At 47.5% G+C, this 20,505-nt stretch overlaps 1 long non-coding RNA gene across 1 annotated transcript; it reads left to right on the top strand.

Annotated features, from left to right (window-relative positions):
- The first annotated feature begins 17,152 nt into the window (after window positions 1-17,152).
- Window positions 17,153-19,409, top strand: LOC130131023 (uncharacterized). Its single transcript, XR_008812196.1, has 3 exons — window positions 17,153-17,247; window positions 17,368-17,467; window positions 19,176-19,409. It is a non-coding gene; the product is annotated as an uncharacterized LOC130131023 (long non-coding RNA).
- The last annotated feature ends 1,096 nt before the right edge of the window (window positions 19,410-20,505 follow it).

The raw sequence follows: 20,505 nt of genomic DNA, 5'->3' as shown, positions 1-20,505 counted from the left end.
GTCCCGGTCGCTACTCCATCCCCTCTGCCGATCCGGAGAGGGTCGCAGAGTACCACATGTCTCCTCCGACACATGTGGCGTTACAGGCATGTTGAGTGTGTTAACCAGGTTGCCATGACAATATATCCGGTATATGTCCGGTATGTGGGGTGTTCTGGGATTTTCAATAAAAAAAAAACGTTGAGCTTTAGCTACCAAATAAACCAATAAATCCACGCCATGGCGAGTAATAGCATTCCGATGCACCCGAGGGCATGCAAATGTCCGGGGATTTAGCAAAAAAATTGGGAAGTTTTTCGAGCAGAATTCGAGGATTTTTTTTTGCTAGCAACGGGTCTACGCGAGAAGCCGAGTGAAGTGCAGGCAGCCTCGCTGAGACGGCTCATGGGTAACGAGTGACGTCATATTTACGCGCACACCTGACGTTGACCGAGGATCCCAAGGCCCAGCTGCTATCTGGGGTGCTTCGGGGGATTACTGCGAGCCGGCGGAAAATATCATCTACGAGAGGTACGCGTTCGGGTGTTGCAAACAAGAAACGGGTGAAGCAATAGACAGTTTTCTAACCAGGCTGAGGGAAAGAGCAGCGTCATGCGAGTTCAGAGGGCTGAAGGACCAGAGCCCTAGAAAGAGAGAGTTACGTCAACTCCGTAGACGTCAATGGGCCAATTATTTAACAGCAATGGCGGATCATGGGAGCCCCGGATAGTTCCAAACAGCGCGACCCGGGGCAATAGGATTTCTATGGCGAAGGTCTGTTTCTCGCATTGATCAAAGGTTAATTTACAGGTAAGAAGCTACAGTTGACATTTTAATGATGACCATTTTACTAGCACGTTTGAATCAAATTAACGATGTAATTTAAAGCGTGACAGCTCGTCAATTTCAAACAAAATGTTAGTTTTAATGTTCCTACACATGCGCATAGAATATGTGTCACGTTGGCTATATCTATATCTATATATAAATGTAAAAATCTGAAAATATTGGTTAGTAGTTACCAGAAATCGCGGCTAAGCAGTTCATTTAAATGACCCGCCAAGCTTCGTTTGGAACTATTCGGCGGCTACACCAACCACGTGACCCTGTCGCGTTCTGACCCCTCGTTGACGTAGCTCTCTCTTTCTAGGGCTCTGTGAAGGACGAGCTGATTCGAGACAGGCTCGTGCCAGGTGTTGCAAGTGAGGACGCCAGGGGGCGCTTGCTGCGCGAACGAGACCTGACGCCGACTGCAGCGGTTGAAATCTGTCGGCTTGCGGAACTGACGGAGAAACGCATGAAACTTATGGAGGGCCCAAAAGTGCACACAGACAGGGTGAATGCCGTGGACAAAACTCAAGGCAAAATGGTGGGGAGAGACCCACACTGGACCTGTAAATATTGTGGAAACAGTCACAAGCGTGGGCAGAGAGCAATGCCCAGCCTATGGTAAGACATGCCGAGCATGCGGCGTTTCAAATCACTTTGCTATAGTATGTCAGGCTAGAAGCATGCGTAAGTTCAAAGTTTATTCACAGAATTGCCTTGCCTATTATGAGCGTGAAATGCAATACAATTGGTGGGGTGTTTACATGCACCTTGGAGAAGTTGGAGGGAATTGCTACATTGAGCATTTGATTACATTTATGTTCCAGAGCTAAAGGAAAGGAGATGTTACAGGCATGTTGAGTGTGTTAACCAGGTTGCTATGACGACATATCCTGTATATATATATATATATATGTATGTTCTGGGATTTTCAATAAAAGCGTTGAGCTGAAACATGTGGCGTCGCCAGCCGCCTCTTTTCACCTGACAGTGAGAAGTTTCGCCAGGGGGGCGTAGCACGTGGGAGGATCACGCTATTCCCCCCAGTTCCCCCTCCCCCTGAACAGGTGCCCCAACCGACCAGAGGAGGTGCTAGTACAGCGACCAAGACACATATCCACAGACGCCGAGGTATCACGGGGATTCGAACCGGCGAGCCGGTAGGTAACGGAATAGACCGCTATGCTACCCGGGCGCCCCAGCTGCAGACTTCTACCAGTTGTGCGCTCGCGCACGCGGTTCCATCCATACTATTGAGGGTCCACGTCGGTCTGGCGTCCTGCGCATGCGCATTTCCCGATCCACGCTCCAGTGAGGAGCAGAGCAGAGGAAAAAGACATCTGTCAGCACACAACCGAATCCCCGATACCAACCACTGACAGAACAGTCGGAACAGAGTGATTCACAGAAAAACGGGAGACATCCCGCAAATAAAAACGAACGAAAGAACAGGGGAAGACCAAGAAGCCACAGTGCAAATGCCATCCACTCTCATTCCTCCGTGCAAAGCCGTGGAAGATGAAATTCCTCTGGTAGAGTGTGCTCTGATGCCGTCTGGGGATCCATCCCAGAGGAGATGCCTGTGACACCGCGTCGTCGCAGCGGCGTCGCAGTAGGCGGGACTCTGCGCACCCCCACACCAATGTCCCATACACCACCCACACATGTCAGCCGGGCCTGACATAACAGCAGGGATGAGGGGCAAGAAGTTGTCGTGATGGGAGGGACTTCTATTTCAGACTTTTGCCACATTCCTCTTTTGCATTGAGGGTGTTTCATGTACTGCCTTAGTGGACACGGGGTCGACAGTCACAGTGGTCCGGCTGGAGGTGGTGCCAGTGGGAACGCAGCGAGAGGACGTAGCATTGCACGTTGTTCGTATTGGGAGAGAGTGAACTCTCCTCTGTTGCTCTCCCTAAGGGTTCTTCCTATTTTTCTCCTTGTTAAAAGGTTTTTTTTAGGGAGTTGTTCCTTGTCCGATGCGAGGGTCTAAGGACAGGATGTTGTTTTGCTGTAAAGCTCCTAGCACCAGTAAAGGGGAGTGGACAGCTGATGTTGACGGTTGGGGGGAGGAGCATGAGAAATCTAGTTTGGGCAGCAGAGGTGCAGGTCACATGCAGTCTGGGCCTGGACTTTTTGAGGGATCACGGCTGTCAGCTGGACCTGGGGAAGGCCACGTTTAGTTTTGGCAGGGGTCATGTTGTGAGTATGAGGACTCTCAGTGCATGGGAGAGCTGACAGCAGGACCCCACAGATGCTGTGTGGGAGAAGTGGGCACGCGGGCCATATGCGGATGCCCAGTCCCAGCCTGAGTCCCAGCTAATTTCTGTGCAGACCCCGCATCCTAGGGAGCTGACGCAGCTGGGGTGTCCCAGAAAAGACACGGGCGGGGGGGGGGGCTCAACGTCTGCTGCTGCTCCTGTTACTCCAGGCCCCTTAGGCGCCCCCTGACCTCCATTTGTCCTTTGTCCTGGACACAGATGCAAGTGGGGAGGAGGTAGGCGTGGTCCAGTCACAGGTGTGACCAGACCGAGAGAAAGTTGTGGCCTATTACAGCAAAGCACTGAGCAAAGTTGAACGGCAGTATTGTGTCACTCGCAGGGAGCTGCTGACAGTAGTCTTTGTCATATGGCACTTTAAGTATTACCTGTGTGGCCTGTCTTTGACCATATGCACTGATCATGCCTCTTTGCAGTGGCTGATGACATTCAAGGAGCCAGAGGGGCAGTTGGCTCGTTGGTTGGAGGAGTTGCAGTGTCAAGTCAAGTCAGTTTTGTTTGTATAGCCTATAAACACAAATTACAAATTTGCCCCAGGATGCTTTAAAGCAACACAACATCCTGTCCTTAGACCCTTGCATCGGATAAGTAACAACTCCCTAAAAAAAACCCTCTAACAGACCCTTTAGTATGGTCAGTTTTTCTAGTTTTAGTTAGGAGTCTAGCTGCAGCATTTTGAACCATCTGAAGACTTTTAGTACTAGCATGTGGCAGACCTGAAAACAGAACATTATAGTAATCAAGTCTGGATGAGACAAATGCATGTATTAGAGTCTCTGTGTCAGCCATGGACAGGAAAGACCGAATTTTGGTTATGTTACATAAGTGAAAAGAGGCCGTTTTTGGTGATTTCTTTAATATGCTTATCAAAGGAAAGGCTGGGATCAAACGAGTTCACCATAACCCACCGTACGGGAAAACGGCACGACAGCACAGATGCGCTGTCTCGTCGGCCATGCAACTCAGAGGGCTGCCGGTATTGTGACGGCAGAGAAGCCAGGGAACATGAGCTGGTTCTGGGGGTGTATGGGCAGGACAGAGAAGAGTGAGGGGCGGCCATACTGGCGAGTAGGGAGCTGCAGATGGTGGATGCTATGTACTGGTGCACAGAGCAGAGACAGGACCGGAACCTGCAGCCTGTGATGGTGTGGGCGGGTGTACAGCAAGACCGCCATGGGAAGAGGTGGCAGCTCTCTCCCCGTGGACAAAAGGGCTGTAGGCCAAGTGAAAGACTCTGCTGCTGCTAGATGGAGTCCTCCAATGAGCCTGGATGGAACCAGAAACTGGAGAAAAGAGGTGGTAAGTGGTGGTGCCCAGGGGGATGCAGGAGGCAGTTCTCAAAACCATGCATGGCTCTGCAAGCTCAGGTCACTTTGGTGTGACAAAGATGCTCCGCCGGCTGCATCAAGCCTATACTGGGGATGTCTGAGGAGGGGCGTTGAGGATTTTTGCAGGCACTGAGACCTCTGCATGGCTTGCAAAAGGACACAGGGCCAGTCAAGGGCTGAGCTACAGCAGTTTCCAGTGGGAGAGCCGATGCAACGGGTGGTTGTTGACATTGTGAGGCCATTCCCACGCACAGCACGGGGGAACCGCTTCATGCTCACTGCTGTGGACTACTTCACTAAATGGCCTATGCACTGGCAGACCAGGAGGCCAAGACCGTCATTAATGCCCTGGTTGAAGGAATGTTTAGCAGGCTGAGGGTCCCAGAGTCCATCCATAGTGACCAGGGGAGAAATTTTGAATACAGGGTTTTCTCCACCATGTGTGAGCGGCTGGGAATCACTAAGACTCGCACAACACCCCTCCACCCCTAGAATGACAGGTTACTGGAGAGGTTCAAACACACCCTAGCTGAACAGTTATCTATCTTAACATTTACCCATCAGCTCAACTGGGATATGCACTTACCCCTGGTCCTCATGGTGTGCCAGTCTGCAGTGCAGGACTCCACTTTGCACACTGGCCCTCCTCATGTTGGGCAGGGAAATGAGGGCCCCTGCAGTGCTGACCTTTGGATGGGCCCTGGATGTACCATCTGCCCCTGCAGTTCCGAGCTACACCAGGCAGCTTCAGGACCATTTGGACACCGCACGTGCATACGCCTGGAGGCAATTACAGTGCGCGGGGCTGCGGCAGAAAAGGAAGTATGACCTCCACGCCAGGGGGCAACACTTTGCAGCCGGGGAGCTAGTTTGGGTCTACACCCCAACCCGGAAGAAAGGCAATAGCTCTAAACTGCACAGCCACGGGGCGGGGTCTTGCTTGGTCTTGGAGCAGCTAGACGTGGTTGTCTATTGGGTACTGTTGCCTCTACAGAGCTGCAAAGTGGCATTACACCGTGAGTCCGTGACCTGCTGGCACCATGCAGGAGCTCTGCAACACCTCAGACAACTGGAGGAGTGGGGGGGGCACCTGTGTTGCCTGCTGTGCCACCTGGGGAAGGGGGGGGGGTTGTAGCAGCCAGCCCTGATAATGTAATAAGTGTGACTCAATCTGCTGCCCTAGTGCCCAGCTCACCTCCTTGGGGGGTAGGGTAATCCCGACCAGAGCCTGGGGAGGATCGACCGGGAAACGAACGCCTACGGGAGAACTGCTCTGAGGTTTAGAGTCTTTATCCTCGGGTCGAGGACTTTAATAAGCGGGGCTTGTGTAGCATGTTCAGGTTCACTTGGGGGTGGGGGAGGGGGGGAGTATACGTGTTAGTTTTATATAGTAGGGGCAGGCGTTTTGAAGTACCGGGAGGTGGTACACTGTTGCCGGGTCAAGGGTTAGTGGGTCGGGACTAGGGAGAGAGAGACGACCTGTGAATCGGGCTTAATGGTGGTGTGTACGGCATGGCTGTGGCCATGAAAGCGACGCTCAGTTGTAAGTTTCAAAGTGTGCGTTTTATGTGTTGTTTTTTAATAGCGGTGAACGCTACAATATAATATATAATGTTTTTAGCTAACATAATGTAACCGGTTATTTTCTTGCCCGGTGCGGGATTCGATACGGGGTGTACTTCACCGCAAGGCGACATCACTAACCGCTCGGCTAAAGGGTCAGACCTGTTGGCTAGGGGCTAATGTCTCTTATTACTAGTTTACAATAACAATCACTTTCAGTTGGACTCAAATCAGAGGATGGGATGGAAGCGAGATACTTAGCCTTATTAATGACGTCATTTTGTAGTTACAAACTGTAGACGCAAGATGGCGGATGGCTGTCTTTCCCGAACCCGATCCTTCAGTTTCACACGTATTGTTCCGATTGTAAAAACAAAACCACCTCAAATAAACTTTGTTAGCGACACAGGGAAAGCCACCGACCCCCCCCCCGAGCTAAATGCTGTTTTTTCATAGCACTCTTTGAATTTTAAAGTGGCAATCTACTGCCGAGGAAGCTATTGCTAACGAGATGCTAACTCTCAACCTGTGACCGGCTGGCTTTTTTATTGGCAACATTGTTGCGGTGAGTAAATTAGAGTTTCGTCATCATAAGACAGCGTTTGACTTGTAGAACAAAGGAGGGTGGGTGACTCATGTTTCTAATGGGGATTTCTGCATGTACCATCCGCCATCTTGTGGCTGATTTTGTCCTTCAACGTGACGTAATTAGCTCATTTCGCTATGAATAATGAAGTCGTTATATATTTTCAGCGTTTTTTCTCTATAAATTATGTACTCATTAAGTAGTTCATTTAGAGCTCATTGTAAATCTGTTATTGCTTACTCTGCACCTATTCTGTTATCTGTTGAAAAATGTGATTGTTAAGGGACTGAATTGTGATTTTAGGGTAAATAAGATTTTACCTTACCTGGCTGTTCAGTCTATTCTGAGAATGGATGTTGTCTGTGCATGTGGAGTGCATGTGTGTGTCAATAATGATAATAATAATAATAACCATTACATCAAGTCAAGTTTATTTGTGTACTCCAAAGTCACAATTGCAGTCTGGGTAACACGTTAACACATTCTGTCCTTAGACCCTCAATTCATTTAGGAAAAAAGGTTTTCAGTAAAAGAAAAAAAAATAAGAGAAAATTCAGGAGTATCAGAGGAGGGATCCCTCGCCCAGGATAGATAGATATGTTATAGGTACTGAGAGTGTATATTTGTGTGATTATCAATTTACATAATGACAATTGGGATAATTATCTTAATGATCTTGATAATTATAATAATGTCAATGATCTTATATAATTGATAACTAAAAAAACAAATGTGAAGTGGTCAAAACTAAAAACTAATGAAAGCCACAAAAGACGTTGAAGACGCTATTTATATACTTACTACAAAAGGGTTCCGATGACGCATGACGAGAGCATGTGATGAAACGGTTAACTACGTGGCCAGAAATAACCAAGGAGAATGATCTCATGAATTTACACTGGTTCACATGGGCATGTCAGAAAGTCCCAATATCTCAGTGCCAAGACCAGAAAAGCAGAGGAACACCCTTTCAACACAGACAGTGCATCGTCGATGTTAACAGACCAATAAGTGGAGCAAATATATGTTTAAAATAATCAACCAATGTGGGCTATATGGCACATTCAGTTCACAGTCTTCTTCTTCTTCTTCTTTGGGTTTATTCCCTGTTTCTCAGGGGTCGCCACAGTGGATTTTACAGTTTCCATCGGTACATGGGAGGGCACAGCACAGCACCAATGGCGGCCATTGTTAACCCGGGCGTTGACCGATCTGGTATGGAACCTCGGCTGATCTGGTATGGTCTTGTCAATCCGCATACTAATTTGGTAAAATTTGCATCGGTTGCCCGTCTTGACACAACCACTAACCCTATGGACGGGGGCACAGGTAAAGCACTGGATGCCACCCCAGTATTCATGGACTTGCACCCATGCCTGTCACTACAGTTCACAGTCTGTCAGCACTAAATGTTAATCTGGAATTACTTTAAACATTAAAAAATAAAATTACTTTAAATGAAGCTGAGCTTGAGTAATATTTGTGAGTCACAACGGCCAAGAGAAGGCCTGTGCTGGTTTCCTAGTCAGATTAATCACAACACCAGTATATGTGGTTGAATATTTGCACATATTCAACCAAACGAAGGGTGAGGACAGTTATCAAGGAAGCTGTTTAAAAACTTGGAATGATATGGCCGGTACCTCCACATATACATTCTCTATGTGCAGACTTACTGGTGCTTTGATGCAGCTGTAATCAGACTGCCACTTTGACAGGGTCACTGGCTAAGGACCACTTGATGATCCTGGCATTGGAAGTTTTTGATGAAATACTTGAAATCATGGGAGGAGGATCAAAGAAGGTTGAATCGGTTCATCTGGATGCATTTACTGACAGATTGTCCCTAGGTGTGAATGTGTGTGTGTGTGTGTGGGCCCTGTGATGGTCTGGTGGCCTATCCAGGGTGTCTCCCCGCCTGCCGCCCAATGACTGCTGGGATAGGCTCCAGCATCCTCACGACCCTGAGTAAGGATAACCAGTTTGGATAATGAATGAATGGCTGCAGGTACGACCTGCAGTCTGTTGAGACAGAAGATGAGTGATTAAACGTATCCATCAACAAACCTTGTATCCAGATGACCGATTCAACCTTTGATTTTCTTACCTGGGTTAGTGAGCATGCATGAAGACATGGAAGGAGGAGTTTGTATAAACTCCTATGGTGCCTTCTTCTGGTTAGTTGATGTAAATGCTTCTGCACATTCAAGAGGGAATTGTTTATTTAGTTATGTGTGTGAAATAAACTCTGAAGTGGAATAAGTTCAAGAAAAAAAGGTCCCCCCCCCCTCATAATAATTGGTTTCCATGCTGTGAATGACCTTATTAGTGGTAGCGTTTGGCCACGAGCTCTTATACCTCGATGAAAAACACGGTTCAAAAACCCAAATCTTGAGCACAGGTGTTGTTGTAAATGTAATGATTTCAGCTTTGGGACGTTCCATGAAACTAAAATGTACTTGTTTGTGAAAATTGTAGGCATTTGGCGCAGGGGGAAAAAGTTCAAGTTGTTGCTTAACCCTGGAAACTATTTTGCTATTGTTCGCACATGTTTAAACAGAGCTACCCTCTCGCTCATTGATACTTTTCTTACATTTTGTTTGTCACGGTGAGCAAAACGCATCAGGTCAAATTTCTGGGGTGGTTCTCGGCCCTTGTTTGTTAAGCTGAACAATGCTCTTGAAATGTTCATTATCACCATCACGTTATCGCTTAAGATATGGGCACGAAAACTGATTTCAGATGATAATAAAACGTTCCAACGGTCACATTTTTTTTCGGTACAGTCGCCGTCTGCATTTGACCAAACGCTACATCCAGATGTTTCATCCCAAGAGGCAATAAATAATGGTTTAATGGTTAACACAACCAATAAATGGCACATGAACGTTTCAGACGACCAGACACTGCATTTCTCATTCAGCATGTGCGGTTAATCTTTACTAAAGTCTGAAGTACAGTTGCAGGGGCGGTAGAAATGGGAGAGGGTCATTGCATGTTGCTAAAAATAAATGGGTGAGAGTTTTGTCACAGTACAGGGCATCTTACAGAGTGCAGGGCGGGGAGGAAATGAGCTGGGTTGGGGGGGATTTTGCTCGGCTGGCTCCGAAAAGGCTTCCTAGCCGTTATTTTTTTTTTCTCCCTCGAGGAGAAGGCAACTTGTGTAACTATTAATAGCTCCCGTGTTCAGCCAGTTAGGTGGTGTCTGACTAACCCGCTCCTTCCATTCGACGCAAGCAGAAAACTGAGAGCTTGCCGCCGTTTTCATCAGCCTCTCCCTCGCTAGCAATGACGTGCGCGGTCGACCCCCTGACAGCTTTTGCAGACGCACTTGAGGGACTCACCGGCCTCTGAAAAGAGAGACAGTGAGTAGAATATTAGTCAGCGCGTTGTGAGTGGGAGAGAGACGGACCTCACAGGCAAAGTGAGAACAGAACTGAATCACTTCATTTTTCCAGTGGCCGCTTCCTATGCACAGTATTAGTCTGTTTGAAACAGTAGAATAAAATAGAATTTAATAGAACGGAATAGAACAGAATGTTGTCATTTCATTTTTCCAATGGCGTCTTCATGTGCATAGTATGAGCCTGTTTGAAACAGAGTAGAATAGAATCACTTCATTTTTCTGATGGCAGCTTCGTATGCACAGTATTAAGTCGAGTCAAGTCAATCTTATTTGTACAGCCCAATATCAACAATTTACAAATTTGCCTCAAGGGGCCTTAAAGCAACACAACATCCTGTCCTTAGACCCTCACATCAGATAAGGAACAACTCCCTTAAAAAAAACAACTTTTAACAGGGAGAAAAAGTAGGTAGAAACCTCGGGGAGAGCAACAGAGGAGGGATCTCTCTCCCGAGACGGACAGACGGGCAATGGATGTTGTGTTTACACAATTTACACAATACAGCATTGAAAGAGGATAACAGAATTATACTGGAATTATAAAACATATGAAGAATATGATGAGGAGGATGCCAAGCAGTGTCCAGACGCCACCGGAGCAGCCCAGGACCCGAGCCACACGACCACCATCACCATGTGGACAAAAAAAAATTAATCACACATCTTAGTGAGAGAAGGGTATAACATTAAACCAGGGTAACAAAATTATATGGATTTATAAGATATATAAAAAGAAAATGTGATGAGGGGGATGCCAAGCAGTGTCCAGGTGGCGACCACCATCACCATGGCGACAGAACTTGGAGGAGGACCGAGTGCATGTGCACACAAGGGAGACTCACATCACACCATCCACTCACAGAAGAGGAGAAAGGAGAAGACATCATTCAGAGAGAGAGAAGAGAACAGTTTGCAGTAATCTATACTCTATAATGTGGTGGGCAGAACAGTGGTTGGTAAATTCATTGAGACAGAAAACCGACCCGCCATGCAGTCCAGGTTGTGAAGCACTCAACTTAAAGGCAACTAACTGTAAGCTAAGACAAAAAGACGAGTTTTAAGTTTGGATTTAAAGGACTCAACAGACTCTCGTTGTCTCTGACGGTAGCAGGCAGGTTATTACACAAGAACCGGGCCCGACAGGAATAGGCCCTGCTGCCACCAGCTGACTTCTTTTTAACTGTGGGTACACACAGGAGCCCTGTATTTTGAGAGCAAAGAGCTCGAGAAGGACTCTACGGTTTAAGGAGATCAGATGGGTAAGATTTGGGATTTTATAAGTCAGCAGAAGCACCTTGTATTCTGATCTAACATGGACAGGAACCCAGTGAAGGGAGGCCAGAATTGGTGTAATATGGCCAAATGTCCTAGTTTTAGTTAGGAGTCTAGCTGCAGCATTCTGAACCATCTGAAGACTGTTAGTACGAGCATGTGGCAGACCTTAGAACACAACATTACAGTAATCAAGTCTGGATGAAACAAATGCATGTATTAGAGTCCCTTCGTCAGCCATGGACAGGAAAGACCGCATTTTATCTGTGTTACGTAAGTGAAAAAAGGCAGTCTTGGTGATTTCTCTAATGTGCTTATCAAAGGAAAGGCTGGGATCAAACGTAACACCAAGATTTTTGGCTGCCACACTTTGTGAAACCACAGAATTGTCGATTGTTATCGTTACTTGATCAGATTGGTGTCTGTCCAGTTATTGTTATTAGCCTGTTTGAAATAGAATAGGTTGCAATAGTAGGGCGGCACGGTGGCACAGTGGTTAGCGTGGTCGCCTCACAGTAAGAAGGTCCTGGGTTCGAGCCCCGGGGTAGTCCAACCTTGGGGGTCATCCCGGGTCGTCTTCTGTGTGGAGTTTGCATGTTCGCCCCGTGTCTGTGTGGGTTTCCTCCGGGGGCTCCAGTTTCCTCCCTCAGTCCAAAGACATGTAGGTCAGGTAAATCGGCCATACTAAATTGTCCCTAGGTATGAATGTGTGTGTGTGTGTGTCGGCCCTGTGTGATGGTCTGGCGGCCTGCCAGACCGTCACAGAGTGTCTCCCCGCCTGCCACCCAATGACTGCTGGGATAGGCTCCAGCATCCCCGCGACCCTGAGAGCAGGATAAGCGGCTTGGAAAATGGATGGATGGATGAAATAGTAGGGTGTCTGGGCTCAGCCTTCGAGATAGGGTGAGGAGCTCGGACATGCAGAGGGAGCTCGGAGTAGAGCCGCTGCTCCTTCACGTCAAAAGGAGTCAGTTGAGGTGGTTCGGGCATCTGATTAGGGTGCCTCCTGGGCGCCTTCCTTTGGAGGTTTACCAGGCACATCCAACTGGGAGGAGACCCCGGGGCAGACCCAGAACTCGCTGGAGGGACTACATGTCCAATCTGGCCTGGGAACGCCTTGGGGTCCCCCAGGAGGAGCTGGAGGGCGTTGCTGGGGAGAGGGACGTCTGGAGTGCCCTACTTAGCTTGCTGCCACCGCGACCCCACCCCGGAGAAGCGGCAGATGGTGAGATGAGATGAAATAGAATAGAATAGAAGTACTTCATTTTTCCAAGGGGGATTTTGTATTGTAGTAGGCAGTTTTGTTTATTTTTTTAAAGATTTTTTTTCCTGCCATTTTCCGCCTTTATTAGATAGCGATAGTCGAGAGAGAGATGCAGCAAAGGGCCTGGGCCGGATTCGAACCCAGGCCACTGTAGCAAGGACTCAGCCTTGTGTGGCACACGCTGTACCAGCCGAGCCACTGGGGCGGCCCCAGTAGAAGCCAGTTTTAACCAAGTAGATGAAATACGTTAATATATTATACTAATAAATTATACATATAATCATAATTATACTAAGAAATGATACTAACATATTAATGCGATTATACTCCCCCCCCCCCACCTTTTCTCCCCAATTATATCCGGCCAATTACCCCACTCTTCCGAGCCGCCCCGGTCGCTGCTCCACCCCCTCTACCGATCCGGGGAGGGCTGCAGACTACCACATGCCTCCTCCCATACATGTGGAGTCGCCCGCCGCTTCTTTTCACCTGACAGTGAGGAGTTTCACCAGGGGGGATGTAGCGCGTGGGAGAATCACACTATTCCCCCCAGTTCAGTCGCCCCGACCGACCAGAGGAGGCGCTAGTGCAGCGACCAGGGCACATACCCACATCCAGCTCCCCACCCCACCCCGAACCAGCGATCCCCGTGCTGGTAGCAACGGAATAGACCGCCACGCCACCCGGACGCCCCTGCGATTCTACTTTTATACTAAAATATCAGTATCATTTGTGCTACTGCTGCTAATATGCTGATAATATCTTGGCAGACTTGGGCGAGTAGGCAACTAAAATGCAAAACCAAAAGATGAAATATGACGTAGTAGAGGCCCTTAATGTCAAGATGCCTCCATTTAACTATGACACCTATTCTGATGCAAGCAAAACTTCCTGTTTAGCTTCATCGATCACGTCAAATAAATTTGACGACAGTATTCTGAGTATTTGCACACTATTACTAGGAATATAAACCCAAGGTCGGCTCACTTCTGGTCCATTCATCACCGATGAATAGAGCGATTGTTACGTAACACTTGACATTATTCAAACCTTAAAAAACAGCAAAGGAAAGAATCGAAAGAAAAAAAGAGAAAGAGATTTGGCGCTCTGATGAAGAAAATGCTGTAAAATGGCTTTCTGAATGTCAGTGTGGAAAACTCTTCTCCTCCCCGCCGCCGCCGGGGTCTGCTCGCTTCGTCCAGACGTTTCAACCCGAGGCTCTCGTTCACACCTCAAGGAGAACACTCGCTTTTCAGCCTTGATGTAAGCTATGGAAGTCTTCCCTAATTTTGAATCCGTGTCAAATAAGGTTTTCTTATGATCTTAAACACTCTTAAGTGAGAAACCAGGAGACCAAGCAAATAAATAAATTATGTATTCAAGGGACCGGACCCGGAACTGCTGCACTGACAATGAAGACGGATTTTTTTTTAACAAAGAATATTCTTTTGAGCTTTTTCGTCTCAGCTATACTTATTCTATAGTATATTCTATATCCTATAGCATTCTATAGTATATTCTATGGTATTCTATTGTATTCTATAGCATATGCCACAGTATTCTATAGCATTCTATAGTATATTCTATGGTAGTCTATGGTATTCTATAGCATATGTCATAGTATTCTAGGGTATTCTATATGGTATTCTATAGTGTATTCTATATCCTATAGCATTCTATAGTATATTCTATATTATTCTATAGCATATGCCATAGTATTCTGTGGTATTCTGTAGTATATTCTATATCCTATAGCATTCTATAGTACATTCTATAACATGCCATAATATTCTATAGTATTCTACAGTATATTCTGTATTCTATAGTATATTCTATAGGCTATACTTATTCTCTTGTACACATGTAAACCAGAGAATATTGCTCCATAAGAATCCCCTTCCACATCTGGCTACATCTGCCACATTGATTCCAAACGTTGCCCCGGTGGGATTTCTCAGGTTGGTCTTGTTGGCTGCAGAGGAGAACGCCGTGTCCGTGCGCTGATGTTCAACGTGGTCAGGTTTGATTTGGGTGCCCCTCTTGGGCCAGACAGGAAGCAGCCTCCTCTTCCTGTTTAGTCTGGCTTCTGATTGGTCGCTGAGCTGAGGACCACTTCCACAACAGTGCTGTCATCGCCACATTTGTCAATATCTTCATATGTGACGAGACTCATTAAGGCTAGACGAGTCGCGGATAAACACCCCTTTTCATGACCTAATGATCATGTTTTCAGACCATGAGCTGGCTTTCAAATCACTGCAAGCTTTAATGGGCCCTTATGTCATCCTTACGGCGTACCGTATGTAGTTGGATGTGGCACATAGTGTACCGTACGTGTATTTTAGGATATATATTAAAAACAAAACAAACAGAGCAGGCCAGTGAAGAAAAGGTTGATATAGGAAAAGTAATCAAGTGGTTTTAGATATATTGTAATTGTCAAATGTGGACCGGACATGTGGACCACAGGCCACAGAAGTAGGCTAATTAAACCATTTTCATTCTATGTTATTGTTATTACACAATCTCTCCCTCTCTCTATCTCTCTATCTCTATCTCTATCTCTCTAAATGCTAATGAAACTAATAATTCGATTTCCGCTGAGGTGTGTTCACCATGCATTTAAATCACGAGAAAATCTGGGAAAAAAAACCCCGACAGCAGCCGTCCCACCGTTCCCCGTCTCAAATGTAAACTGAAAGCAACGGCAGCCGGTAATGTTTTCATGTGGCCAGGACAAAAGAAGAGGAAATTAGCTCATCAGTAGGCTGACGCAAACCACGAGTAAGATAGCTGGAGAAGAAAAGAGTGAAACACGGTGTGTGTCGCTCTCCTCCTTGCAGTCGGCGCAGGCCTACCCACAGGCTGGCTTTATTGGCTGTAGATGGCCTTATAAGGCCTTATAAGGCCTTATAAGGCCATCTACAGCCATCACGTGTGTGTGTGTGTGTGTAAATGTAGTTTCAGTCGAGGGACCGGTGGAGTTGAAAGATGTTTTTTCTGCGACCTGACTTTCATGCCGTCCATCAGACGGAGGTGAGTCATGTGGCTTAAGGTCAGACTGGGTCAGCTGACCGGCTTGCTCACTGGGGACTCTGGTCAAGTGGGGAATTCAGCTGAGAATTAAACAATAACCACAGTAGGTGCATTTTGTCGGTAAAGGAAGTCAACGAGACGTTTCACTTTCCAATAAGGAAGGGACACGACCGAGTATTTTTTTCTAGCATAGTTTAAGTCCAGTTTTCAGAAGCTGTCATATATTAACCCCCGGGACATTATCAACAGCTCATTGTCAGTTAGCCACAGACTACGGCGACATCCTTTTTCCTGTTATCGGTGTATGCTGAAACACATAGCCCACACATCTCCCTCACAACAAAAGCAAACAAGTGTTAGCTCTGGATTCAACTCGTCAGTTGCCATGTGAGAAAGTGAGCATGACGGGGCGTCCGGGTGGCGCGGCGGTCTATTCCCTTGCCTACCAACACGGAGCTCGCCGGTTCAAATCCCCGTGTTGCCTCCGGCTTGGTCGGGCGTCCCTACAGACACAATGGGCCGTGTCTGCGGGTGAGAAGCTGGATGTGGATATGTGTCCTGAGCGCTGCAGTAGCGCCTCCTCTGGTCGGTCAGGGCGCCTGTTCGGGGGGGGATAGCGTGATCCTCCCACGCACTACACCCCCCCCCCCGGTGAAACTCCTCACTGTCAGGTGAAAAGAAGCGGCTGGCGACTCCACATGTATGGGAGGAGGCGTGTGGTAGTCTGCAGCCCTCCTCCGGGTCGGCAGAGGGGGTGGAAGCAGCGACCGGGGCGGCTCGGAGGAGCAGGGTCATCGGTCAAGTTCAACCGGGGAGAAAAATAAAAAATCAATAAATAGAAAAGGAAAGAAAATAACTTGATGTGTGTTAAATGGTGTTAAACGCTCCCCCGCTTCACTCGGTTGCGTAGACCAGGTTACCTGTCACCCTTGGAGCCCTGAAGGCAAGACCTAACCCCCCCCCCCCCGGTCAGCTTCGTTTACGCATAACACGCACACACGTATACACACCTGTAGCTATTGTAAACAAGCGGCGTTTGGCTCATCCTATGAACTTTCTCAGGACTGCTTTGCAAACTTTGGGCCTGCCTTTCACGGCCTGTGTGTGCACACAGATGAGTGTCGTGCTGAGATGACACGTCGGCCCTGCAGGCTGATAACGAGACGCACAAAAAACAAAACAAAACACACACACACACACACCCACACATACACAAACTGAACCCTCTGAAAAAAATGACTTCTGCCTCTCTAGGTCACAGATGGTGAGATCCATCCATTACCCAGGCCGCTCGTCCTGCTCAGGGTGGCGGGATGCTGGAGCGTATCCCAGCAGTCACTGGGCGGCGGGCGGGGAGGCAGCCCGGACGGGCCGCCACGGTGATGACGAGACGTTGGGTCTGATCTTAGAAATCGCTTCGAGACGAGCTATGTTACGCAACCGGGGTTGCATGAGTTACCGTTTGCGGTTGTAAATATTGCAGGAGCGATACGTTTTTATCTCTCGCGGGCAGGACGGAGAACGGGTGATGATGATGGATGTGTGGTTGTTTATCATTTGCATACTTCCCCCTCGAGGTGTACTCAACATAAAACTCTATCAGACTAGCAAACAGCGAGGAGGCAATAAAAAAAAAAAGTCCCCGGTAGACTGGACGGCTCTTGAACTCCACAACTTTTGCATATTACCAAATTCAGCTATTCCCGGTTTGTACGTTTATGATTTTTCTGCAAGTGTGTGTTGGCAGAGCAACGTTTTGTACAGTACACTGGTCTGACCCTGACCCAGTTTCTGACATGGCTCCTCCTGTCTAAACCGTCTTGCAGGAATAAGGAGAACCGCTATTTGCGAAGACGGCAAAGGATCCTCCTCGTTCTCATAAGAACATTTCCCTGAAGCCTGGCGTGTGTTATGTGAGCACAGAAGGTGAGCTGAACACACACACACACACACACACACACACACACACACACACACACACACACACACACACACACACACAAAAGCAAGGCGCATGCAGGCTAATAGCAACATCCTGAGGAAACCGCCTCTCCCCGAGACGCTTTACAGTAACCGCACATCAGAGAGGGAGTGGATTTTCGGGGTGTGTTCGTGTGCGGCCTCGCCACAGACGGCGGGGTCGACCGACCCCGCAGATCACTTCACCCTCGCCGAACATATCGCGTTTGCGGAGAACCCACTCTGATTTTAACTCGGGTCTGACGGGAAACTCATTCAAACGATTTCCTGTTATTGTCTATGTGTTGTGTGCCATAGCTTTGCAATGGTTGTGTTGTCTCGGGTTTCTCGCCAGGACACCCTGACTTTTAGGCCGCGGGGCATAATAGGCCCTCGTCTAACGCCGTTCTTCCGACAGCCGTGAGCCGTTTCCTCCCCAGGAGCGATGCAGAGAGTCCTTGAAGCTTGTTTTGCACCTCGCGGTAAAACGGGAGCGGTTGAACGCGTGTATTTAATCTTCGCTTCGACGCCAACAGTTTTGTTTTCTGAATGAGTGACTGCTGTCACGCAGCTCCTGTGAAAACTGGTTTGAGTCAGGATTTCTAATTGGAGGCGGTTCCGGTTGTTTGCACACACAACACACACACTCGCTTGCTTGCTTTCACATTTCCACGTGCCCACAAGCCCAACAGCGCTCAACTCGACCATTTTACGAGAAACACCGGAGAGCTCCTGCTCACGGCACCGGTGGTTTGAAGGTGACTGTAGGGATGGGCGATAACATGATAGTATTGTTTATAGGGGCGAAATTTGGATATTGGTATATTCTGACGCACAATTTTGTCGTCTAAATTAATAATAAGTCTGCTGCAAGCGTGTTGTCTCTGCACAGGTCAGCAGATATTGCAGTACGCACTGCTATCCTGTAGGTTTCCCTATGGTTGTCATAGTATTAATATTTTCCGGGTGACACTGTGCCAAAAGTACCCACAGTGTGACTGTATCTACTGAGTGGGTCAGTACCAATATCGTGCTTCACTTATGGGACGTCCATACTGGATTTCAGGGCTAATGCGGTTATGTCAGCCGTGTCGCCAGGACCAGTGTTTGCTGGGTAATCCTGACCCTTTAACCCGGTGTTTCGGAGAGTGACTTCAGAGCCCCATTTGCCCACCGACTCCGCAAAGTCACCCTAACCCTCGGAGATCCCGTGGAATGGAAAGTTCTTCTCTCGCTTTGAATTTGTTGTTGTTTTTAAGGGTACTTTTCCATTCGGTGTAAAGGATAAGTGCAAGTCATATTCAGAACCACAACACGTTCAGCACGGCGCTGACGGACGAGTTATACAACACACAATCGTTGTGATCATCTGGCCTGTCATAACACCCGAAGCAAAACAGGGTGACTGGTTGACACACATATTTCTCATACTGTCCCCTGTCTACTGTAGTTTACATGCGGGCCATGTTTTGCTGTTTGACATTCCTGCTTTTTGCATCACCAGCTTCCCCTGTCTGGCAAGTTCTTCATAAGAACCAAAACAAGAATGAGACTTTGTTCGTCTTGCAGCTGACACACACACACACACACACACACATACACACACATATGCAGGGAGTGGTGGCTGAAGAAATGTTCCTTCTGGATTTTCCCCATCCTGCTGTCCTTCCTCCAGGGGCAGCCAGGAGCAGTGGGCAGCCCTTTCCTTTGGCACCCGGGGAACCAATTCCAAGTGGATATCCATGTCGTGGTCAGGGACAGGACAGGAGAGTGTTGTGCGAGTTTTTTTTTTTTATTTGGGGTCCTTCTTGATGTGCGTGGAAGCCCATGTGAGCATGGGGAGAACATGCACAGTGCACACAGACGGGCCCCTGCACACCGACCGGCCTGTGGAGAACATGCAACGCCTCCAGTGCCAACAACAGCATCACGCCATAATGAGCTGATGAAGTTATGTGTAATTGATAAGGTGACCATGTGGACATAAATGAGTCCTTTGTCAAACCCATGGAGGGTATATTCATTCATAAAAACGCAATTCTGGTGTCCCAAAAAAAAAGCAGTTTGCAAACAAAGGCCTTGAAATAACATGTTGCTCTCCCTGCATAATAATACTAATACTAATGATAATAATACAGCGCAGTCTGTGTGATTGTGGAGGGAGGGGGCAGCTTAACATGTGAACAAGCATGCATGTTAACCACCTCCCTGCACACGTATGTGTGTATTGGATCATTTGGCTCGTTTGATAAGAAATTACATTTGAATGAAGAGGTTGGCAGCTCAGATTGCTATTGTCCAAGCGTTAAAGCTCACAATGGTCCTTCCATAGCAAAGGTTGTAATGGTGCCAAGGACATTTTGAGTCACCGTGCCCGTTTCTATCAATAGGTGCAAGCAAAGCCAAACAGGAATTTTGCTTTCACTGTTGCAAGAAATTTATTGCTAGGTGTATCAGAAGCCATATGTTCCCTTTATTGTTACCAGCCCTCCCTCGGTGGAGTCACTTCGATAAAAAAAGATGACTTTTGACCTATAAAATGCCTAAAAGGGGAACACATTTGAGATAAAACATTCAAACGGTGAATAGAGGCTGTAGTTCCTAATCTGATAGTGTGATGTTCAGTATTAGGGGAATACACCTTTAAGGACACAGGGAGTTATGGGATAGTAAACAGAGTAGCCACGGGAGCGGGAAGGTAGACGAGAGTCAGTCGGATTATGTGCACGTTATGCATGGAGCGAAATAAACATGCCGAAGTTCCACGGCTAATTCAGAAACGGTGTTATAATCTGTGAGAGTGAAAAGTAGATCATTACAGATAGCGTTTGCCCTGCCTCTCATTTCAAACAGTACACCAAAAACAGTAGTTTGCAGTTGAGGTCTGTGATCACATCTCCTCCCTCTCCTCCCTTTCTACTCCTCTTCTGCCCTGCAGAGTTAATGGCTTGAGGATAGGCCACAACAACAACCCAGTCAACAAGTCATGACCTTGCAGATACTAC

The sequence above is a fragment of the Lampris incognitus genome, chromosome 20 (assembly GCF_029633865.1).
Source record: "Lampris incognitus isolate fLamInc1 chromosome 20, fLamInc1.hap2, whole genome shotgun sequence".
NCBI lineage: Eukaryota > Metazoa > Chordata > Actinopteri > Lampriformes > Lampridae > Lampris > Lampris incognitus.
The sequence above is the reverse complement of the archived record's forward strand: the minus strand, read 5'-3'. Positions and strand labels throughout refer to the sequence as shown.